Source organism: Choloepus didactylus, chromosome 7 (genome assembly GCF_015220235.1).
Source record: "Choloepus didactylus isolate mChoDid1 chromosome 7, mChoDid1.pri, whole genome shotgun sequence".
NCBI classification, from domain to species: Eukaryota; Metazoa; Chordata; class Mammalia; order Pilosa; family Megalonychidae; genus Choloepus; species Choloepus didactylus.
Window position 1 is genome coordinate 56,796,962 of NC_051313.1, and position 26,423 is coordinate 56,823,384.

Genomic DNA, 26,423 nt, shown 5'->3' on the forward strand with positions numbered 1-26,423 from the left:
ATGGGGGTGCACAACATTTCACTAAATTTTATAGTCAAGTTAGCTTCATTTATTTTATTAATAATCATAACAGCTAATATTTATTAATTTCTTAGGCATTTTGTACCTATTTTATAGATGATGTATCTTTTAACCATAAGGTAAAATATTATTTAAAGACACACATGAATAAGTGGCCAAATAAGGATTTGAACCCACATACAGAAAAATTAAAAATATGTAAATGCGTTTTGCAAATATAACATGTCTGCCATAACTTACTCTAAGAGCATAGAATTGTTTGGCTGAACCCAATGCAAAGTTGTTCCAATAATTAATATAAAGTGAACAGCATAAATAAATAATCGTTTTTCTGAACATTTTTCCTTATTCCAGGGAAGAGCATTTTAAAGCCTCCCATTTGCTTTGCACTTTACTTGTTTTAATTAAGTGTTTATAATCTACATATAATCAAACCTAAAGGTTAATTATGTTGATAACATACAGTTGGATAATTTTATGGACCTATATTTTTAGTTATGCATGTTTACATATAAAAATTTATTTCAAAATATATGCTTGTTCTGGTTTGCTAATGCTGCTGGAATGTGAAACACCAGAAATGGATTGGCTTTTATAAAGGGAGGTTTATTTGGTTACAGTTACAGTCTTAAGGCCATAAAGTGTCCAAGGTAACACATCAACAATCAGGTACTTTCACTGAAGGATGACCAGTGGCATCTGGAAAACCTCTGTTAGTGGGGAAAGCAGGTGGCTTGTGTCTGCTTTCTCCCAGGTTGCATTTCAAAATGGCATTCTCCAAAATGTCTGCATCAGCTTCCAATGGCTGTCTTCAAAATGTTTGTCTCAGCTACAGCTAGCTGTGAGCTCCTTCTGTCTGAGCTTATATAGTGCTCCAGTAAACTAAACAAGGTCCATGCTGAATGGGTGGGGCCATGCCTCCATGGAAATTATCCAGAGTTATCACCTATAGTTGGGTGGGTCACATCTCCAAGGACACTGAACCAATAGGTTCCAACCCAATCCACACTAATATGTCTGCCCCCACAAGAATGCATTAAAGAATATGGCTTTTTCTGGGGGACATAATATATACAAACTGGCACAATGCTTATTACATTTTTCTCTACCCTTATGGAGAGTTTATGTTCATTTTATAAAACATTTTTAAAAACTTTGTCTTATTCAACTTACCTTCCAGGCCTAGATAAAAACCTCAATGTAGAGGTAGATGATTCACAATGACAGAAAATCTTAAATTGATACCTACACCAATTTCTTGAGAAATCTTGCTCTTCTAATTTAAAAATAGGTAATAAATATTATAGTCTATAAAATCTTGCAAAATAATATTTTAACTTATGTTGCTTAATTTTTAATGTATATCCCTTAATATATGAAGACTTTGCCCTCTGTTATGTAGGCCCATATTTCATATGTAATTTCCTCTTCATCCAATATTAAAAAAAAAATAATTACTGGGCTAGGTGCTACAAAAGAGGTATGCAGAGAATTATATGGAAGTGTAAAGTAGTAAACATGGTTAGAGATGAGTCCAGATCAATGCAGAAGAAGATTATGTACAGTCTTACATTCCATTTTCAGGAAATTAAGTTTTCAATATGAAGGCGATGGAAAAACATTGAAGAATTTTATGCAGGATGGTATTGTGATTTAGATATCTTTCAAAAGTTATTCTTGTGCTAGTGTGGAGGGAGAATTTGTTATCATTTGATGAAGTCTATATTAAATAATTTTATGAAGTATAACTAGTACTTAGAGGAGTACACAATTCATAATTGCATAGTTTGATCAATTTTCACCAAATGAGCATATATGTAACTAGCACCCAGGTCAAGACATACAACATTACCAGATGCAAAAATGACCCCCAGTAACTTCTCCCAACTACTCGTATTCTTCCCCAAACAGAAACAGTATGCTGACTTCTAGCATCCAAGATTATTTTCCCTGGTTTTAAACTAGCTCTAAATAAAATCATAGAGCATTGTCTTAGTTTTCCAGAGCTGCTGTCACAATACCACAAACTGGTTTTGGCTTAACAACTGGAATTTATTTGCTCATGATTTTGAGGCTAGAGGAAGTCCAAAATCAAGATATTGTTGAGGCCTACTTTCTCCTGGAGTCTGCTGCAAACTGCTGGTAATCCCTGGGGTTCCTTGGCTTGTATCTCTGCCTCCCCTCACGTGATGATGTCCTCTCCTTTCATCTGCTCTTCTGGTTTCTGCTGACTTCTGGATTCTTCTAGAGGCCTTCTCTGACTCTGGCTTCCAGTTTCTTCTCTTTATAAGACCTCCAGTAATATGAATTAAGGTCCAGTCTGAGTAAATTGGCTATAACATAACTAAAAATAAACTCCTCAGTAGGTCCTATTTACAATGGGTTCACACACACAGGGACATGGATTTATGTTAGGAACATGTGTTTATTTGGGTACATAATTCAGTCTACAAGTATGCACACTTTTATAACTTTTATTTTTTTTTTACTCAGGATTATGTTTATCCATTTAATCGGTATTGTAATGCCTAAAAGTGGTTTGTTTACAATGCTATCTAATATTCCATTTTATCAGTTTACCCCAATTTATGTGTCTATTCTACTGTTGTCTGGGTTGTTTCAGTTAGGGAACACCATTAATAATGATACTATGAATATTCCTATATATGTCCTTTCGTGTCACTTGCATACATTTCTGTGGAGTGTAGACCAGCTTGTGGAATTCCTGTTTCAGAGATCATGCATTTGTTTGGCATTAATATATGTTGCCAAACAGGTTTCCAAAACATAAAGTGTCTGTTAGTGTTTTGGAGAAGACGTACCATGTGAAAGTTAGCAACATCCATGTGGTAGTTAAAGACATAGAGGTGATGATATTACAAGAGGATAAAATAAAGGCCAGAAGACAAACCTATGACTTAGAAACCTAGGTAATCCTTAGTTTACCAAATGGATTAAGAAAGAGCATCCCACAGAATATGAGAAGGAAAAGCCACGGTTACAAGAAGATGATCAAAAAAATGATAACATGTAGCATATAAATATATTTAAAGAATAATATAGTGAAAAAATACACATTTGGGAAAAAAATCAAACAAAAGTGAATTGAAACACCATCACTCAATGTATTACCTAGGAGGTAATTGGTAAACTCACAAAAACTATGTCAGTAGAGTTGAGGATCATAGGTCAGATGATTATAGGAATGGAGGCGTGAATGTTAGGTGAGGAAGTAGTACCACTGCGTTTAGATTGCCTTTTATTTAGTGGAATAAATAGGCACAAGCAAGAGACCTCTAAGGGAATATTGTGAAAACTGTCTGGGGAATGAGCATCTGTTGTCTTCTTAGGCAACTTTTCTGGTGCATGATTTTTGTTAGTTTATTTTTTCTTATCTATGGAATAACAGTCAATCTGTATTTTTTAAAAATTCATAACACCTGCTGGCCATTGATATTATTCATAGTGATGAATAGTACCATAGTGACTAGTTCATTAAACTGAAACAACACAAATAAAAGCAAAAGCAAAACTGCTAGCCTTTCCCCCTTTAATTAGCAATATTCACGAGTTTCTTTAAAAGAATCCCCAAGTTGTGCCAGTTCTGTTACTAAATGTTGCACACTGGCCCTGTCCCAGTACTACTCAACAGAGCTTGAAATTAGCAAGGGTGATGGGGACTCTGACAGACAGTCCGATCACAGCTGCCAAATCTGAGCAAATAGCACTAGCTATTTTGCTCACAGGAGAAACGAAGTTAGTGGAAATATTAAAGAAATATGAATGCCACTGCTTTGTAGTAATTGGCTCTTTGTGATTAGTGCTTGATTGATTTAGGAAACTACAAATTGAAAACTTAGAAGCTGTATTTCATAAAATGTTTCTTTTCTTAAATGATGAAAACAGACCAAATGTCTATTAATTGCTTTTTTTAGTTTATTATTGAGTATATCTAATCTAAGACATTTTGTACAAGTTTCTCTTCTAAAATAGTATGATAAAGCCATTACTTTCTATAGAGTGTAGATTTTTAAGGTGAATTTATATGTATCCACATACATATATACACATATACATGTGTACATACATAATATGCTTTATGTATGATTATAATTATTTTGTTCATGTCTATATGTGTTTTAAAATATAGCCTTTGTATCCCCTGTTTTCCTCTGAGCTAATAGCGTATTTTAACAATGGCATAATGTAATGGCAAATTTTGATCCCCTGAATTTATTTTTTATACACGAATACATTTATTTGTAAGCAAGTTGTGAACACATACTTATGGCTGACCAATTTCATATTTGCAGAATTGGGTCCATGGATCAAAGGAGAGCTCTTTTGCTAAGAACCACAGAATTAGTCTCATAATTAAGGAGAAACTGAACTTTAAGAACATGGGTGTCAAATTGAAAATCAAAGAAACTTGAGAGACAATCATACATATCTCATTATCATACTAAAACAAGCACTATCACAAAGTAACTCTGAAATTAATGTGTGAAATTTGTTTAGTCTTGTTCTGCTGATAGATGTAAATTTATTTAATGTTTTGGGAAAACAATATTGTGAAATGTAAAAAAAAAAAAGCTGTATATATGTTTGTCCCTTTTACTCATCCTATTCCTGAGTACTTTTCATAAAAAATAATTCAAAGATCTAAAAAGTATCTTTACTTTGGCTCCTAAATGTATCTATAACCTATTGCATCAAAGGACTTAAAAATACCTAAAAACATCCTAAAATGATGTTATTTTATGACTTCATAAAAATAATATTTATGAAAATTGGATAGGAATACGGGAAATGCTTAGATTACATGTTAAGTAAAAACACAAGATTAAAAACACTCTGATGGGAAATTTATTCCAAAAGTATTCATTTGAAAGAGGTGCAAAAGAGTACAATAAAAAATAAAAATAACTTTTAATAAAGTTTTATTTAGATTATATCATTTTAACTAAAAATAAAATAAGCAAACTGCTATATGATGAATTGACATTGCAGATGAAAGATAAAACAATGGAACAGTTTTTCTAATGTGGGATATTTCATGTATATATACTATATTCCATCTGCTTCCAAAAAGTCACTGTGATGTTTCAGGTATCACACTCTGTCTTAGTTTGCCAGGACTGCTATAACAAAGCACCACAGATTACTTGCTTGGTTTAAAAACAAAACAACAACAACAAAAGAAACCACAGAAATTTATTGTCTCACACTTCTGGAGGCTGGAAATCTAAATTCAAGCTATCAATAGGGTTATGCTTTGGCTGAATTCTGCATGGTTCTGGTGGTGGCTGGCAATCTGTGATATTCCTTAGTTTATAGCATAACTCAAATTCTGTCTCTGTCACATGGCCATCTCTTTCTTTGTATTCTTGTAAGTACATAAATCATATTGGATTAGGGTTCCCCCAATCCAATTTAGACTCGCCTTAACTAATAACATCTCCAAAGATCCTGTATGCACAGTTCACATTCACAGGACTAGGGATTAGGAATTGAACACATCTTTTGGTGATGTTTTAGTTTCCTTGGCTGCTCAAGCAAATCCCATGTAAAACAAAGGCTTAGACAAGGGGAATTTAATGGCTCGTGGTTTTGAGGTCAGGAAAAAGTCCAAATCAAGACATCATCAAGCTGATGCTTTCTCCCTTTCAACTGTGGCATTCTGGGACTTGCTGCCTGCAATCCATGGTCCTTGGCTCCTCTGTCACAAGGCAAAGTACATGGCAGCCTCTTGAGGCCTCTCAGTTTTCTTCTAGTTTCTGTTGAATTTCAGCTTCTTGCTTTTTCTGTCTAAGTTTCATTGTACTTAGAAAGGACTTTAGTTAAGAGGTGTGTTGGTTTGCTACAGCTGCCGGAATGCAATATAACAGAAATGGGTTGGCTTTTACAATGGGGATTTATTAGCTTGCAAATTTGCAGCTCTAAGGCCATGAAAATGTCAAAATTAAGGCATCAACAGGATGATACCTTCTCTGAAGAAAGGTCACTGACATGGACACCTCTGTTACACGGGAGGGCACACAGCCAGCATCTGCTTGTCCTTCTCTCCCAGGTTTTGTTGCTTTCAGCTTCTGGCTTCAGTGACTTCCTCTCTCAGCTCATCTGGAGGCTTTTTCTCTCCAAATTTCTCTGGTTGTTTCTCTCTGAGCTCGCTGGGCCTTTTCTGTTTCTTTTATCCTCTTATAAAGGGCTCCAGTAAAAGGATTAAGGCCCACCTGAATGATGCAGTTCACATCTCAATTGAAATAACTTAATCAAAAGGTCCCACCTACAATAGGTCTAAACACACAGGAATGGACTACAGGAACATGGCTTTTTCTAGGTACATAACAGCTTCAAACTACCACAACATGATTAAGACCCATCCTGTTTGAGTTGGGCCAGACCTTAACTGAAGTAAACTCATCAAAAAGTCATACTTACAATGCATTCACACTCACAGGAATGGATTAAGTTTAAGAACATGTTTTCTGGAGTATATATGGTTCCAAACTGTCACAGAGGGGGACATAATACAATCCATAACTCATGTTAGCCACAGCTAAATGTTTGGAAACATTTCAAATTGGAGACTGATCCTTTTCTCTTGTCCTAATCAACAGCTCCACCAGCTCCAGAGGCATTACTCCATCTCCTACCATCCTTACACATGTCAGATAATGTCTTTTACTTGAGGGTTAGGGACTTGCTGGGAGCCAGTGGAGCAATGTTTAGTTCAGCCAGTTGTTCTGGATATCATAAAACTAGCACATATTGAAGACTGGGTCACTCCCAGAAGACATACATGGCCTCTTAAGGTTTCTGTCATGAAAATAAAGTTCCAAGAAAAGTACTAAATATTTGATCTCTCTAGTTAAAAAAAGAAATCACAAGCTTGAAAAATTCACAAGTAAAAGCACTTCTTTTTATTTTATTATTTCATATATCTGATTTCCATTTCCATGGAAACAGAGTAGAAATAACAGCTGGAGGCCAGGAACAGATTGGAAATCTTTCTTCTGACTTTGTTACCTGTCTGCCAGTGGTGATAGACATTGTCAGTGTGTTACGGAGTGAACAAAAACAGCAGATATCCATGATTCAATGGGCCAGCATTTCCATTTGTCAAAAACCTAAGAAAGACTCTTCAATAAATGGCCATGTACAGAAATATACTCCTTTCCCATAAAGCTTGTTGAATAATTTTGAATATGTTTTTACTAGATACAAAATGATAGCATATATAACAGTTTTTTTTTACCTAATTTGTTATTTCTTGTAACTTAATAACCAGAAGGATAATTTATTATTAATGAAGTCAAATATGTCAAAATTCAAGAAAATACAGAAAATAATAAAGATTAAAATTTTAATCCTAAGATCTCTCGCCGTCTCTCTGCTGCCTAAACCTAGTCCTACCACCCCTCTCCCCTACCCATACACAGACAACTAAATTTTACTTTTTAGGGGAATATCTTCTTATATTGAATGTTCTGCTTTTCTGTAAGACATTTTTGATAGTGCTGGAAATCTTCTAGCCTAAGATTCCACATAGTCACTCTGAAAAAAGAAGGACAATAGGCTTCTAGAAATATCTGGTGTGACTCTGTGTTTTTTCTTATATTCAACAACCACCTACGGTACCATTGAAGAAGCAACAGAATTCACAATTACAAATAAATAATGGACACTAAGCCAACCAGTGAAAGGAAATATTATGCTAACTATTGCACATATATAAATATCTTAATGATTATATGTATATGTTTTTTAATTTAGGAAGCTGTATCTTTCAACTAAAGACTTAAATCTATCAAAACCCTGCCTCTTACAAGCTTCAGTGATGAGGTCTCAATGTGGGTAGAAAAGAAATCCTTCTACAAGAATTAACCTTAAATAAGAATTTTGAAAAGTGTAAGTGTTGCAACATCTGGAATGAATAAAGAATAAATATGGAATTAAAGTTATGGCTTGTAAGAATTTTTGTACCTTGTGAGAATCCTTCATGATCTGAAGGCATTAAGTTGGCTAGTTATATAGTCTAAAATCTACACACATTTATCTAATTCTGTTAAATAAAATAAAGCATGATCTTTTTGCCCTCATGGGTATGATTTGTTATTCATCACCCAGTACTTTGGGGTTATTCAGCCAAACAAGACTACTCATAGTGAAATAATTACTTTTAAAAGTAAAAAGTAATGATGAAATTTTGCTCATTTTTCTACTCTTCCTCAAATTGCTTCTCTTAATCAATTTTCTTCTTTTGTCTTCTGACCCAAAGGTATCATGTGGAATTATTTAACATTTTATTCCACAGCTGGTATTTGTCTTCTCCCTATTTGATTTCATTTCTGTTTGTCTTAAGGTGTAAGTTTCTAAAGACAGAGACTGTGCCAAAAGAATTCTTTCTCACAACCCTTTGCATAGGGTCATGTGAATTTCTATCCTGAAATTATAGTACTTATTATCACATTTTAATGTGTGACAATAAAGGTATCAGATTTTATAGTCCTTTTTTATTCTTATGCCTTCATTTTGCTCCCCTTGGATTAGGAAAACTCATTTTTTAACTAGGTATTTAAAATCTTAGAATCCCATGGCAGAAACAGATGGTCACAATAAACAAAATTCAGAAAATTGAGATGCAAACAAGCATATTGATATATGAAAGAGCACTATTAATGCAAGTATATTTTTAAATTATGTAGTTACTCCTCCCCAGAATTCTTTACTCTTGTACTTCCATATGTGCATATAATGGGCTATAATCACTTGTGCAATTAGAGTGATTGAGTGTACAAGTAACTACTAGATTGTTTATCTACTATTGAATCTTAAAATCAGATTAAACTGTGGATTATTTGAGTTTCAACTCAGACTCTGGCTTTAAACTTCTTTTGGCTCATGAGAACTTTACAATGAAGGTTATCTCATCTGTTACATCAACATTATGCTCTCACAGTTTCTACTATCAGTATTCAGAATACATATTCAAGAATGACCTGTTAAATATTCTAAGGGATCTGATACTTAGTTAAATTAGACATACTATATATATTACTTATAATTAAGATTTTATTTACTTATTTTTGATTTGTAGTTTAGTGATTCTAAAAACAAGTGCTTTAGTTCATTATAAGTTTATGTAGTAGGTATCTGTATGTGTGTGTGCATGTGTATCATGCTGACTTGAATGCATTTTACTATCCTATTCCAAGAGTATATTTTTTCTTATTTGAAATTCTAATTACAAGTTGGTATCAGTCACCTTAGTTTTAAAGGTTGTGTAACAGGAATAATGCTAGATCCATAACTGATTCACTAGCATGCTATCAGAATTCACATAAATCTTTTTAATCTTTTTTAACCTTCAAAAAACATTCTTATGGGGATATATATTTTCTGCATAAAGTAGAAGCTTCTGAAGTTTTTGCACTGAAGTTTTTGTGCTCTGACATAGTAAACTGAAATAAAATAGTGAACCTTAGAAATGCTTTTAAAAAAGGCTTCTAGTCCTGCAAATCTCCAACATTTATCCCTATTCCCAGGTGCTCATTCCTGCAACTGATGAAAGTAACATGGTAGGAATGGGGCCATAGCCATTTGAGTCACCTCCTTGTGTCACTTGTGCCTTCAGGGCCTGCTTGGAAACCAATCTCATATACACCATTTCCATCTGATCATAGAGTCCCACTCTGTGTGCCCAACTTGACTTGGTGGGTCAGACAACACCCATTATAGGCAGCTCAGGTTGCATAATAACTTGTTGGCCCAATATTTAAGTGTTTGGTCTCTACTGTGGTCCAGTAGCAGCCCAAAAACTTTTTCTCAAAAGGATAGTATTTATCCATAGATGATGGCAGGGTTTTGCTCCAAAATCTTAAGGGTCTGTGCTTTGATTCACCCCAGGGGCCTGTGAAAGGCTCCAAGCAGCATCTCTTTTTGCCACTGACACTTCAAGCACCAATGGATCTGCTGGATGATATGCCCCAAGTGGCAAAGCAGTTTCCATGGTGGCCTGGACCTGTTACAGAGCCTTTTCTTTTTTGAGCCCCCACTCAAAACTAGCAGCTCTTCAGGTTGCTCAGTAAATGGGCAAGATTAGCACACCAAAATGAAGAATATATTGCTTCCAAAATCCAAAGAGGGCAACATGGCATTTGTCTTTTTTTTTTTTTTTGGTTGTAGGGAAGGCCAGATGCAAGAGGTATACTTCACCTTGGAAGGGATACCTTGACATGGCTCACACAACTGGACACCTAGAAATTTCACTGAGGTGTAAAGCTCTTGAAATTTTATTAGATTTACCTCCCACCGACTGTTACAAAAATGCCTTACCAATAAGTTTAGAGCACTTGCTACTTCATACTCTCTAGGGCCAATAAGCATGTCATCAATATAATGGACCCATAGTATCTTATGGAAGGAAATGGCAATCAAGTCCTTGGGGCTGGAGAGTTGATATATCCCTGAGATGAGACAGTGAAAATATATTGCTGCCTTTGCCAGATGAAAGCAAACTATTTCTGGTGGTATTCACTAACAGCTGTTGAAAAAAAAGCATATACCAGATCAAAAGCTGCATACCAGATACCAGGGGATGTGTTGATTTGCTCAAGCAATTATACAGCATCTGAACAACTGCTGAAATTGGATTCATCACCTGATTAAATTTACAATAATCCACTGTCATCCCTCCAAGATCCATCTGTTTTCTTCATGGGCCAAATAGGAGAGTTGAATGAGGATGCGGTGAGAATCACAATCCCTGAATTCTTCAAGTTTTTGACAGTAGCACTAATCCCTGAAATTCCACCAGGAATGTGGTAATGCTTTTGGTTTACAATTTTTCTAGGTAGAGGCAGTTCTAGTGGCTTCCATTTGGATTTTTCAACCATAAAATCCTTACTTCACAGGTCAGGGAACCAACGTGGGGATTTTTCCAATTCCTGAGTATGTCTATTCCAATTATGCATTCCACAACTGGGGAAATAACTTCAGGATGGATTTGGGAATCCACTGGCCCCACTGGATCTTAGGTAAAACTGCATTGGTCACTTAACCTATATGCCCCAACCCTGACTGGTGGACCTGGGTGAAATTTTGGGTCTCCTATGTCCAGTAATCCCCTAAAATTCTGATTATTTCCTATTCCCTAATGCACAACCATCCTGGTAAAAGGCTGTAGGTCCTTTTGGGGAAGGCTCAGAGATAGATCAACAGTATAAACTTTTGACAATGTAGCATGGTCCTTCCTCAAGATGACCCAGTTCCCCCTTCATTCCAACTTTGGAAATTGATTGAAGGACCATGAATCTCTGTTTTTGTGATTCAAATTAGAACTTCTGTTCCCTTGACCTAGAACTCTTCAACTTAGTAAGATTAAATAAGAAATTTATTAGTCTTTTCTAGCCACCCCATGAATAGCTAGCCAATGCCACAGGTCTTTGTGAGTCAGACTATTCTGATGATGGCTGTGACTCTGCTGTCCATATGGGAATCACACCCACTTTGCCTTTAGTGATTACAGGCTGCCACTTGGCCCCTGTTACCCCAGGATCCAATTATTCCCATTGCATTTAAGGATGTTCAGTGGCAGCAATTCCCCATAATTTCTTACTTAAAAGGTAAAGCATCCACATAACTCTTTAAGGAGAGTGGGCATTCCCTCACAAGTTTATTTATCACAGTTATGGAGAACGGTATATACTCTGAACTCCCCAAGGAAGGTGAGCAGGTCTTAACATGATAAATTCACTCTAACATTCCAATCTCCCAAAAACTTTACAAGCTTTCTTCTACATTATACCAAGATAGTGCTGGAATCATGAGTTCATTTAGTGTAGGCCTTCTTTTGTTGTATGTTTCAGTCAAGAAACCAAATGAACTTAGAATCCTTTCTAAGTCATAAAGCTACAATATTGAATGGAGAAACTCTAATTACATTCAGCTTGATCCAATTTTATATTCCTTTCACTCTTATCCCACTCCCTTAATCCATTCCCAAGCTGTTTCCCAGATTTCCCTCTGTATACATTGAAAAAATCATGCAATTCTTTGGGAATATATTATAAATTTCATGGCTCACACTTTGTACTCACTTTTCAGGAACTCCTGGGAATTCAGTACAGTTATAGCTCTCTAATGAATTGACTTTAAGTAAAGGAGATTAGCCTTGATAATGTGGATGCGCTTCATCCAAACAGTTGGAGGCCCTAAAAGCAAAGAATTGAGAGTTCCAGGCAAAAGAAGAAATTCTGCCTCAAAATGACACTGTCTGCTTCTTTTTGAGTTTCCAGCCTGCTGGGCTTCCCATATGGATTTTGGGCTGGGCTTAAGAGTACAACATCACTCTTACCAGAATTTCTAGCCTACTAGCCTGTTTACAGATCTTGGCCTTGTCTGACCCTACAATCATGTGAGGCAATTTCTTAAAATAAATCTCTCTCTCATATTGTGTTAGTTCCATTTATATTGAGAACCATGATTAATACAGTTTTTTGATACTAGAAATTGGGGTGCTACTGTAACAAATATATTAAAATTTTGAAGTGGCTTTATAATTGGGTAATCAATAGAGGCTAGAGGAATTTTAAGACACTTGATAGTAAAAGCCTAGATTTCCTTGAAGACAATATGGTAGAAATATGGAAATTAAAGTAAGTCTGGTGGACATTCAAAAATAAGTAAGAAGAGCTGTACTGAAATCTTATATTGTCTTAGAAAATATACGGATAGTCATGAACAGAATTTCATTAGAAGTACAATTGTTAAAGATACTTCTGATTAGATCATAGAAGGAAATGATGAATGGGTGTCCCAGTTTGCTAAAGCTGCATTATGCAAAATACCAGAAATGGATTGGCTTTTATAAAGGGGACTTATTAGGTTACAAATTTACAGTTTGAAGTCCATAAAAATGTCCAAACTAAGGCATCAGCAAGAGGATACCTTCACTGAAGAAAGGCCAATGGGGTCCAGAACACCTCTGTCAGTTGCAAAGGCACATGGCTGGCATCTGCTCGTTCTTTGCTCCTGGGTTCTGGTTTCAAAATGGCTTGGGCTTCTGTCTCAGCTTCTCTATCAGCTCCTGTGCATCCTTGCTTGTTCTCCCAGGGCATTTATCTCTAAGTATCTGGCAGTCTTCTCTTAGCTTCTCTGTGGCAAACTCTGGGCTTCATCTTTAGCTTAGCATCTTCAAACATCTCTGTGTCTGCATCTCCAAGTGTCTTGGGCTGTGTGGACTCTCAGCTCTCTTAAGAACTCCAGTGATCTAATTAAAACTCACCCTGTATGGGTGGAGGTCACGTCTCTGTAGAAATAATCTAATCAAAGTTCCCACCCACAGTTGGATGGGTCACATCTCCATGGAAACAACCTATTCAAAAGATCCCACCCATAATAAGCCTCCACCCACAAGATTGGATTAAAATAGCAAGGCTTTCTGACTCCCAGTGGTGTAAATCTCCCTGGCAACGCAGGATATGACTCCTGAGGATAAATCTGGACCTAACATTGTGGGATTGAGAGCATCTCCTTTACCAAAAGGGGGATGCAAAATAAAATAAAATAAAGTTTCAGTGGCTTAGAAATTCCAAATGGAGCTGAGAGGTACTCTGGTGGGCATTCTTATGCACTACATAGATAACCCTTTTTAGGTTTTGTTTTAGTTTGCTAATGCTGCAGAATGCAAAACAGCAGAGATGGAATGGCTTTTATAAAAAGGGGGTTTATTTGGCTATACAGTTACAGTCTGAAGGCCATAAAGTGTCCAAGGTAACACATCAGTAATCAGGTACCTTCACTGGAGGATGGCAAATGGCGTCCGGAAAACCTCTGTTAGCTGGGAAGGCACATGGCTGGCGTCTGCTCCAAATTTCTGGTTTCAAAATGGCTTTCTCCCAGGACATTCCTTTCTAGCAAGCTTGCTCTTCTTCAAAACGTCACTCATAGCTGCACTGAGTTCCATCTCTTTGAGTCAGCATATTTATATGGTTCCACTGATCAAGGCCCACCCTGAATGGGTGGGGCCACACCTCCATGGGAGTATCCCACCAGAGTCACCACCCACAGCTGGGTGGGGCACATCTCCATGCAAACAACCTAATTCAAATGTTCCAACTTAATCCCCACTATTCTGTCTGCCCCACAAGATTGCATCAAAGAATATGGCTTTTTCTGGGGGACATAATACATTCAAACCGGCACAGGTTTTAATGCATTGGAATAGCTAGGAGTAAATGCCTGAAACTATCAAAATGCAACCCAGTAGACTTGACTCTTGAAGACAGTTGTATAGCAATGTAGCTTACAAGGGTTGACAGTGTGATTGTAAAAGGCTTGTGGATCACAATCCCTTTATCCAGTGTATGGATGGATGAGAAGAAAAATGAGGACAAAACTAAATGAAAAATAGGGTGGTGTGTGTGTGGGGGTAGTGATTTTGGTGTTCTTTTTTTGCTTCTATTTTTTATTCTTATTTTTACTTTTTCTGGTACAAGGAAAATGTTCCAGAAATAGATTGGGGTGATGAATGCACAACTATATGATGGTACTGTGAACAGCTGACTGTACACCACAGATGATTGTATGATATGTGAATATATCTCAATAAAAAAAGAACATGGCTTCTGTGGGAGACATGATAGATTCAAATCAGCATAATGGGTTATTAGAAAATGGAGGAAAGATAATCCTTATAAAGTAGCAGAGAATTTGACTGATTTATATACTAGTGTTGGCTGGAAAATACAACTTGTAAGTGATAAACTTGGATATTTAGCTGAAATATCCAAGCAAAATGTGGAAGGTGCTGCTTAGTTTCTCTTTGCTGCTTATAGTGCAATAGGAAAGGGAAGATATAAATTGAGGAATGGACTATTAAGCACAAAGGAATCAGCATTCATTGATTTGGGAAATTCTTACCCTAACCAATATCCCGATGTGCAAATAAAGCCACGGGTGTTCCTGGACAATCATTTGCTACAGAGATTAGGCATGTGACTCATGGATTCAATCAACTATCTTGGAAAAAGCCAGGAATGTATATGCAATTATCCAGGAAAGATACATGGAAGACCCTCTTGTTGGATGGCTTGGACCACCCAGAATTGCATGAAGACCAACAAGTTTTTTAAGAATTTTATGTGAGCAAAAACACTGGCAATTTGGACTGAAAGGGATATGTACAGGATGGAAATAAAGGAAGAATGACTCCAAGAACAGAACCGTGTAGGGACCTCCTCCAGCCAAAATGATGGAACCACTGGCCCAGTGTTGTAGAGCATAAGGCCTGCATCACAGTGTTTGGACAAGGTGGAGCTGCCAACCCAGTGGTCATGGAGGACAGAGCATGAGGCCACAGAAAATTCATCTCAGGTCTTGAAATCTAATGGAATTTGCCCTACTGGATTTTTGACTTGCTTGGACCCATGGCTCTTTTTTCCCTTCCAAGTTATCTCTTTGGGGCATGGGAATGTCTATCCTATGTCTCTACCATCATTGTATTTTGGGAGCAGATAACTTGTTTTCTAGGTTTTGCAGGTCCACAGATGGAGAAGAATTTTTCCCAGGATGGACCATACACATACTGATGTAGATGGCATTTTGGATTTAGAGTTGATGCTGGATGCTTTAAGGCTTTGGGGATGCTGGATGAGGTGACTGTATTGTGTATGTTTTTTAGGGGGCCAGAGGGTGGACTATTATTGACTGAAGTAGGTCCCAGAAATTTGTATTAATATCCTTTCTAAATTTAAGAACACCAGAATGTGAGCTAGCATGAGTTAGATTTAATTATCTACAACACACTAACAACTAAACATACAGAATATTAGAGAGACAGAATTCCAGTGGTCAATGTTGGCTTTTTTTTTTCTACATGCTATACAAACATTAATTCAGTTAACATCCAAAACAACCATTTGAGATAATGTCTTTATTATTATTATCTTTATTTAAAAGTGGGGAAATTGAGACACAAAGATGTTAAGCAACTTTATCCAAGTCACAAGAACTAGGGTTTGGTTGCTCACTTAAGAATTCTACTATTCTACATTGTTTGCTAATTCTGTTTCAGAGGGCTCATTCTATTTTTCTATCTGCTTCTCCCCTCAGGTAGTTTTAAAATATTTTTTCTCATTCCTCTAGAACTGGTGAAACAGGTTCCTCCAGACTATCTTCCAAATTGCTATTTTGTTCTTTCCTGTTATTTACACCATATTTCCCAAGGCACAGTCCCTCCTTATTTTCATTTTTTTTCATAATTTTGTTGCAGATGATTCTAGCCCCACACTTCACTACCTGCCCCTCCGTATTAGCCCATTTCTGTTAAGCCTTGGAGAATTATTCTGTGTGTCTCTGTTTTTGTCACTTTATCTGAAACCTCTGTTTCCACAGGTGGCATACCTGCCAGATGAAAGTAGTTGCTTCTCCTTCTCTCCTGCTTAAAGGGAATTAAAGGATGGCTATTATCTGCAAACATATGAATACTGCATTTCAATGGTCACTAAAATCTTTTTTGAAGTACCCAGCATGTAATTTTCTAATTTTTCACCTTCATTATGTACATATCAACATAGTTTTATCAGAATTGAGCAACTGTCAATTTTTCTTCAGATTCTTTTTCCCACTCCCCATCCTAAAATAGTTTTTTTTATAGGACTGGGAGAGCTGTTCACTGAAAGCAAAGGGAGGAGTCTTTCAGTGCATTTTTCTCCTTACTCCCTGAAATACTGGTCTGTGGACTCTTCGGGGGAAAAAAGTGGTTCAGCTATTGAAACTAAATACACTTAAACAGACACAGGGTAATGATTTAAACTTCTGGTTCCTGGGTTGAAGGGGGATTAGGAACAAGAGTCTATATTTACCAATTCTCAAAGAGTAAGTTCTTATTCTTGTTGATATGAGGATAAGATGCAGTGGTTACACTTCAAGAGAACTAAATTCCCAAATGCAAAGCTTTGTAGAAACTTAACTGAATTTTGAGAGAATTTTTTTGGGGGGCAATGAGTAGTAGAATACATTTATGAGGAAACTACTGGAATTAAAATCTAGAAGAATATAGGAATATATAAAAATATTTTATAGAATTAAAACAAAGGAATCAAGACATCTAGAAGTACATGTGGTGGTTTTTATTAACAAGTATAAATGTGCTATTTAAAAAAAAATAAATATACAACAAGTATTTATTAAGTGCCTGCTATGTGCCAGAAACTGTTTTAGGTGCTAAGGGTACAACAATGAAGAAAAAAAAGGGGGGGAAACCTGTATGTATCTAATAACAAGGTTTCATTACCAAGTAAGAATTGATATAACTTCAAGGAGAAATAGACATATCTGCTATCATAATGAAAGATTTTTTTTTAAATTTTCTCAATAATTTATATAATAAGCAGACAAAAAGTCAGTATTAAACTGACTTTTATAGATTTAAATAGTACAAATTAGTTTGATTAAATGGATATATATCTATAGAATTTAAGAATGCTTTAACATTAATAAACAGGTTAACAATTGGAGCAAGCACATTATTTAAAAGCATATATGGACCATTTACAAAAACTGACCATTTGGTAGGCCATAAAGCTTCACAAATGTCAAAAATTGGTTATTATACACACCACTTTTTCTGAACAAAATGCAATTAAATTAGAAAACAGTAATAAAAAGACAATTAGAAGAAATCCATATAATGGATCAATAAATTTCCATAAGCATACTAGATCTGAATGATAATGAAAAATATATATATTAAAACTGGTAGGGTACAGACAAAGCAATATTTAAAGAGAATATATTGCTCAACTCTTTAAAAAAGCAGAAAAACTTCCATGCCAGAAATTTGAAAATAAGCCTAAAGAAAGTAGGAGGAAAATGATGAGAAAAAATTATTGAAAAGGCAAACAAACATACAAAAGTAAGGAACAAAGTAACAAACATCTTTATTTACAAGTTTAAATGTGCTGTTATTTTTATATCCATGTTATATGACTGACCCGTCTTCAGTAAGATATGCCAGTATAGTTTTCTAAGAATGAGGATGAGATAATTGAATTATTCAAGTTCTTACTCAGACCCTCTTTTAACTCACATGGAACTGTAAGTAGATGGTGGTGGTGGTGGTTCAGGCTCTTGTCAGTGAGGATGATAGAGCATATACACACATAAAATTACAAGAGAAGAAACACTGAATTAATGAGAAGTAGATCCTTAAAAGGAGCCAAAGCTATTCTTCTCTTGTTAAAAATCAATAATTAGGATAACAGAGAGCAATAAGATGTACAAAGCAGTCCCTCCAGAATAAACATTGCACCAACTTTGCAAATTAACTCATGCTGAAGCATTATTTAGGCACCCAGCAAGAGAAGGACCGGATTGCCATTAGTGGATTACACACACCATTTTGTCCGGTTTCATCACAAAACATGGGCGGGCTTTTTGTTTGTTTCTTTTTTCTTTTTTGTTTCCTTAACAGAGAATCGCTCTTTTGAATGTTTTTTTTTCTTTTTTCTTTTTTAGCACTACCATATAATCTGCAAATTTAAGGTGTTAATTGTGTCCTTTTTTCCAGAATTAAATAGAATGTAGGCTGGTCTCTGAAATCAGACATAATTAGGGTTTAAGTGCTGGCTTTGGTCAATTACAATTAGGTATTATGCTGTTAGTATATGTACTGGGGCATTTGAGTGTTTTGGATGAGGAGCCATTCCTGTCACACTATATCCAGAAGTTATGAGAGAAGGGAGCTTATAACCAGAAGTTATAAGTTACTGAACTAATGTCTAGAAAACTCATGAGGAGGAAGTCTGGTCTGAGAATCATTTGATTTAGGGATGATGCTACCTGTGGAACAGAGGGACTACTCGATCTAGATCAGAATGAATACCGAAATTTCCCCTCATATGTAACCGGCTGTTTCTGAGTTTAAATATGAAATGTTTGATTTCATTCATAGAGTGTCAATGGATTCTAAAAGGATACGTAAAATTCAGGAGATTTACACCTGTGGATGTCACTGTGTTTGCACAGTGTGACTAGGCTGTTAGGCAAATGTTCAGTAGAATACATAAAAATAATTTGCAACTCATGTGAAGCATTTTCCGTACAGCGAACACTTCTGGAAGGAAGAGCAGGGTAGATAAATCGGAATTTCAAACTGGAAATAGCTGGAAGAAGGAAAAAGCTACAGGTTCCTGGGCCAACAGGGAAGGAAATCAGAGACTGAACCGAGAGGATCATTGTGATAAAGTGAACTGCTTCAGGGAAAGACGGAAGCATCAGATTGCTAGAGGGCAAAGCAGCTGGTGACTGGGAGAATGCAGTAGGAGAGCCACATGGAGAATCAAAGGGACCCCTTTCCAAAGTCCCAGGATTCCTCACATCTGAGTTCAGCTAAAGTTTCTGGTGAGGGAAGGTACATGCAGCTAGGATTGTGTTTGTGTGTCTAAGAGAGATGTATGTACCATAACCAGGAAAATAGACTCCTCATCAGTCATTTCATTTTGCTTTTCTTTCACACTTCAAATGAAGAAAGATAAGCAATTAAAAAAAATTGTTTTTCTAATGAAGATAAAAGGAAGTAAAAACAAACCAAAACCCCACAGATTTGCCACAGATAGGAGTGAGGTACTTGAAAGTGATTCTCTGACAGGTATCTTTTTAGTTGAGACTTTAAAAAAAAAAAAGTAAGCTTCAAGGTCAAAGAGGTTCAGCTGGTTGAGAATGATGGTCTGTGGTCTTTTAGACTGCATTATACTGAAAGTGTCTATTATACCTAGATCACATCAGAAGAGGGATTGTTGGCAGGCTTATGGATGTCAGGAAGTGTATGTGGTTGGGGATAGGGTAGGAAAGAGGGGAAAGAGGCTATAGTTTTTGACTAAACCTATCTTTGCTTGAATTAGGATTTTGCTAAGAGAAATCAATGATTAAAACTGCCTCCTTAATATAGAAATGGAGTGAAGAAAACGAAATGATACCAGCTTCAATTTTAAAGTTTTTCACTAACTCACTACTGAATGTGGATAAACAATAAATTAGAGGTAATTGACAACTAAAAATAGAAAGATGACAAATGTTAAAGACACACAGTATTTTTGAGTCAGATGCTTTAAATCCAAAGTGAGTTCCTTTTCTCCTGAAGTTTCCCTCATGCCACCTTGGCAGTACATGACCTAAAATGCCAAAGGAACATGAGGGTAATTATTTTCCTTTAGTATTTCACAGCACAAAAATTGCTCCTCAGTGTTTTACAAATGTTAAGTGATTATAACAAAAATAACAAGCAATGTTTTGAAGTGCTTAACTCCAAAATTGGTAGAGATATAACCCTATTTCCTCAGCTGTAAAATGCAAACTTCATGGAGTAGTATGAGAAGTATAGAAGAGTCTATCTATTCTTTCTATCATCTGTCTATCTATCTATCTATCTATCTATCTATCTATCTATCTATCTATCTATCTAATCTGTCTAATCTTTCTAATTAATTTTGAGCAATGCCTGACACTATTTAGGAATGCAGGGAATGTGACTATCCTGCCAGACTGTCACTTCCCATGAAGACAGGGATAGTGCCCATATTGCTTGCATTTTTTTTTCCCCCAGGGATCAAAGTGGTCACTAAACATTCATTAAATAACTTAATAATAAATTGAGCATAGGTCTAGAAATTATGTGATTGAATTTTCCAGATACTTTTATTTTATTTAGTTGTTCCATTGAGTCTTTAATTTGAAAAACAAGCTATTTAACTTTTTATATAACTTAAAAATGTACTTCATTGGTCATTTAGAGAACTCTTCTACATCCAGTTTTAGAAGGACACAATATAAAAATAATGCAAAATGAAAAAGGACTTTTTAGATTTACTTTATAATGAATTTATCACTTAGAATTTCAATATTTCTGGATAATATCTATAGTATTTTATATATATAAAATTGGAAGAATTAAATTATTTAGTATAATTTTCTGATTTAATCTGAAATCCGTTATATTTAAAAGTGGATTTTTAACCAACTATAAAAAATTATGCTGCATTAATGATTGCATATATAACTTGTCTATTGCATGATTGCTTATTTCTCTCTTCCATACTTTTTTTAGAGCTTATGAGAAGATAAAATAATGTTTAATGGAAAATTCCTTTTCAAACATTATGGAGTAACTGGTACTGAACCAGTCTTCTCACCAAAAAACAAGCAAATAACCCCACAAGGATGGACCAAATATATAAGGCAACCATTTTCAGGCTTTAAACAATAGGCAGTTCAAGAGTACAATCTCTGAAAAAGGGAAACTCGCAAGGTGAGCCACACAATCCCCCTACCTCCTTGTCTTGGGAAAGTTTCTCAATTTTTTATAAGGAGCTTGTGCCCTAAAGAACACATGGTTCCTCTGAGCTGAGAAAGCAGGTATCAGAGCTGCGAGCATTTGAAGCAGTCAGAAGGTGACTAGACAGAAGGTGGACTGCACATGTACAGTTAAGGTGGTCACTGCCTAGAGACCCCTGAAGGGCAAGAGCGAGAAAGTGATTAAACGAGAGGAAGGGGTAGCAACAGACAAGATAGGATTTAGAAAAGGATTATGAATACTGAATCTTTATATATATATGTATTTGTTTAGATGCCAGGGTATTAGAATAGCTAGAAGGAAATAACTGAATTGGTGGAACTGTAACCTATAACACTGAAATTTGCACTATAGCTACTTGTAGAATTGTGCTTTGAAAGTAATCACATTTCTGTGATTTCACAATAAGGAAAGCACTGAAACTGTGGAACTATAAACCATTATATTTTTTAAATTACCTATATTACTGCTTGTTTAGTTGTACTTTGACAGTTAATACCTTTCCGTATATATGTTATATTTTACATTAAGGAGGTAGCTGAAATTGTGGAACTGTAACCCATAATATTCTTTGAAATCTGCTCTCTAACGTCTTGTTAAATCGTACTCCGAAAGTTATCACTGTTACCTATATATGTTAAAGTTCACAATAAAAATGCATAAAAAGTGTTTTATATTCATGCAAGATACTACTCAGCAATAAAAAGTAATGAACTACTGTTACAGGTAACACGAAGTATAAATCACAAAAATATTTTGTTAAGTAAAAAAAGTTAATTTTCAAAGAGTGTATATTGTGTGATTATATTTATGTGAATTTCTAGAATAGGCAAAACTAATTTAAAATGGCAAGAATCAGATCAGTGTTTGCTAGGCCAGAGAGTGAGAAGTGATTGCAAAAGGTGTAGATAAAGCTTTTGGGGATAATGGAAGCCTCCTGTATTTTTGATGGGCTGGTGATTTCACAATTGTGTAAGTTTGTCAAAATTCATCGAAATGTACCCATAAACTTTAAGCATTGCTTGTATACATATTTATTTGTAAATCAAGGAACATGATACACACATACACACATACACACACACTTTGGTTTTGCTTTTACCATTCATGTATATTAATAGTATTTCAGTCCAGAAAGCCAATAGGCATTTAACAATTTTTAAGGGCCTGCTATGCACTAGACTGTCTTCAAACTCTCCTGTACTTCTACTCTACAAATTCAAGAGGGAACTATACTATCAAGAGGTAAAATAAAAGGATGACATCTAATGTCAGGCAGTAAAAAGTTATGAGGAAAAGAGAAAATCAAGGTAAAGCAATAGATTGAGGGGAGCCTGATTTTAACAAGGGTGGTCAGGAAAGCTCTCTGAGCAGAGGACATGTGCTCAAAGGCCTGAGTAGTGAGAACGAAGCAAGATACCTAGGGCAAGAGTGTTCCAGGTCAAGGGAAGAACAAGTACATAAGACCTTCCACTAAAAAGTCTTATATTGTGTAGGATGTTTCATTTCAATATCAAGATTTTAAAGTGTGAGGGTGCATCAATATTAACATCAATTTCTTATGATTCATGTCACTTCCAACTTTGAAAATCTCATTGATTTTTCATGTCATTAAATTTGGATAAGCTCAATGTCATACATGTGAGTGTTAGAGCCTTCTAGCAAAGATATAAAATACTCTTTATTTATTTGCTCCATAGAAAATGTGTGATTCTTTCCTTGTGTTCTATGTAAGGAATTACCAGATGTGGATATCTTACTCTTCAAGTAATAACAAAATTTTTTTTTTCTTGGAGCAAGCTCATAATATTTGGAATAGAGTACAGCTAACATGCAGCACTGTTTTCTTGTTTTCCTTTCTGGGTTGCCTCTTAATTCAATTAAAGTATTCATTAAGTGTCTATTATTCATCAGTTTCTGTACTACACACTTTACTCAAAACAAGTCTTTAAGTTATGTGTGTATGTCTGCACATACACATACATATACTTGCACACATATATTTTGTATAAATACATATACTTAAAAACATTTTGATATATATACAGAGATATCAAATGTATGTGTCCATATATTTAATGAACCTTTGAAAGTATTTATCAAATATATGGGTATATATACATTCATACATATATACATATATGTACACATACATATTCCATATTATATTTTATAGACAAAACAACTGTAACTCAGAGATATTAAATAATTTTCCTAAAACCAAAGAATAGTTGGTTCCAGGACCTGACTGTAAAATTTATGTCCACTGTGTGCCAAGAACAAAGAATCTAGTTGGGGACTGAAAGCTTGAATGAAGGTGGCTAAAACATAAACTAATATGTGAATAGTGAGACTACCTACATCACTTTATATAATCCTATCCTTTAAATGAGAAGTTGTAGATACAAAGCCAAGTGTCTCACTAGGATTTTTTTGTTTTAATTCAATTTTATGGAGATATATTCACAAACCATACAATCATCCACAGTGTACAATCAATTGCTCACAGTACCACTATATACTTGTGTATTCATCACCAAAATCAATTTTTGAACATTTTCATTACCACACACAAAAAAAGAATAAAAATTAAAGTAAAAAGAAATACCCAAAACACCTCATACCTCCCATCCCACCATATTGTTCATTGACTTTTTGTCCTCATTTTTCTACTCATCTGCCCACACACTGGTAAAAGGGAGTGGGAGCCACAAAGTTTTCACAATCACATGGTCACAAAGTGTAAGCTATATAAAATTGTCTTCAAAAATCAAGGCTACTGGATTGCAGTTCAACAGTTTCAGGTATTTCCTTCTAACTATTCCAATACACTAAAAACTAAAGAGGGATATCTATATAATGCACAAGAATAACCTCAAGAATGACCTCTTGACTCTATTTGAAATCTCAAAGCCACTGAAACTTTATTTTGTTTCATTTCTCTTCCCCTTTTTGGTCCAAGAAGGCTCTCTCAATCCTACTATGCAGGGCCAAGCTCGTCCCTGCAAGTCATGTCCCACATTGCCAGGGAGATTAACCTGGGAGTCATGTACCATGTAGGGGGGAGGACAGTGAATTTACCTGCAGAGTTGGCTTAGGGAGAGAGGCCACATCTGAACCACAAAACAGGTTCTCTGTGGGGTGACTCTTAGGCATAATTTTAAGTAGGCATAGCCTCTTTGCAGTAACAAACTTCATATGGACAAGCCACAAGATTGAGGGCTCAGTCTTCTAAATTGGTAGTCCCCAATGCTTGTGAGAATATCAGGAATTCCCCAGCTGATGAAGTTTAATATTTCCACATTTTCCCCCAGTCCCTCAAGGGGGCTTTACAAATACATTTTTATTCTCCATCCAAATTACTCTAGGATGTATTGGGGCTTCACATTAACCTGTACAGACCAATCATATTTTATTCCCTATTCAAAATTCCATGTAATTATGGTGTTTGAATAAACTAACCATACAAGTTAAATTATATAGTGTGCTACAAAAAAATATATAGATTTTGCACCTAATAAACATCTCTTCTTTTGGTCTCACACAGAAGTTGAAATTTTTAAACACCGTCAATATCATCCTTTACCATTTAGTATGATTTGCCTTAGTCCTAACCAAGTACACTTCTTTCATATTTCTAATTAAAGTCTGACCTCTTTTTCAGAGTCTTTAACATTTCCTGTATGGGTTAATGCTGAAATCCATACTGCTGGACTGCAGCTCTTAGTCTCAGGTGTCTCACAAATACCCAAAGTTCCAGGGACCAACCAGGTTATATACAAAGAGCTCAGCATCTCAGAATTTAGAAAGACTCAGGAATAGAGTAACTGATGTAAGAGCTTACAATCTGGGAACATTTACACTAAGCCTTCCCCTGATAACCTAGGCTCTCAGATTCAATTCTCAGAGTTTGCACATTATAGTTAGTTCATATTAGTGAGGCATTATAATGTTTTTCTTTTCATTTCTGGTTTATTTCACTCAATACACTGTCCTCAATGCCCATTAACCTCACAACTTCATTCCTTCTTGTAGCAGCTCAATATTCCATTGTATGTATACACCACATTTTGCCATTCTGCTCATCAGTAGATATACCCTTAGGCCACCTCCATCCACTGCAAATCATGAATATTGCCACCATATACCCCACTGTGTATATGTCCATTCATGTCCTTCTTTTCAGTTCTTCCAGGTATATGCCCAGTAATAGGGTTGCAGAACCACACAGCAACTCCATGCATAGCTTCCTGTGGAACTACCACACTGCCCTCCAGATGGGCTGCACCATTCTACGTCCCCACAAATGGTGATTAGCTACATCCCTTTCTTCACATTTTCTCCAGCACTTTTATCCCTCTCTTTATTTTTTAGACAGTTTTATTCACACACCGTATATTCCATCTTAAGTAAACAATCAATGAATCACATAGTTATGAATCCACCACCATAATCCATATGAGGACATTTTCCATTTCTTCTGCAAAGAAAGAGGAAGAGACCAAAAAAAAAAAAAAAAAAAAGAAATAAAGATAAAAAATGACAACAGATACTTATTCTCTTCCTTCAATTTGACATCTGCAGGATCCTTCTCCAGTCTGTATATCCTCTTCCAGAGTTTCAAACAACTCAGAATTGTCCCTTTTTTTTTAATTGAATCTCTAAAGATGAGTTTTCAGTAGCTGTTCATGTCACCATGTTGATGGTTAGGATTTCAAAGAGTTTTATTTTTTAATGTAACATTGGTATATACATGTACAACAGGCCATGGAGCATTTAGCCTGGAGGTGTACCTTATGAGAAAGGGAATATAATTTGAGGAAGTTAGGCACCATTTTAGAAAAACTCAAGCTAGAAAGTCTCTTCAAATTGTGCTTGGCCAAAACTCAAGCTCTGTAAAATTAAAATTGATAAATTTTCCAAATATGTCTGACATATAAACAATTTGTTTTATCAGTGATTCTATGAAAAACAAACAGCAAGATATATATTTTGGTCTTACCTAATTGAAGAAGCCAGTGTATGTGTATGCATTTCAGTAAGCCAT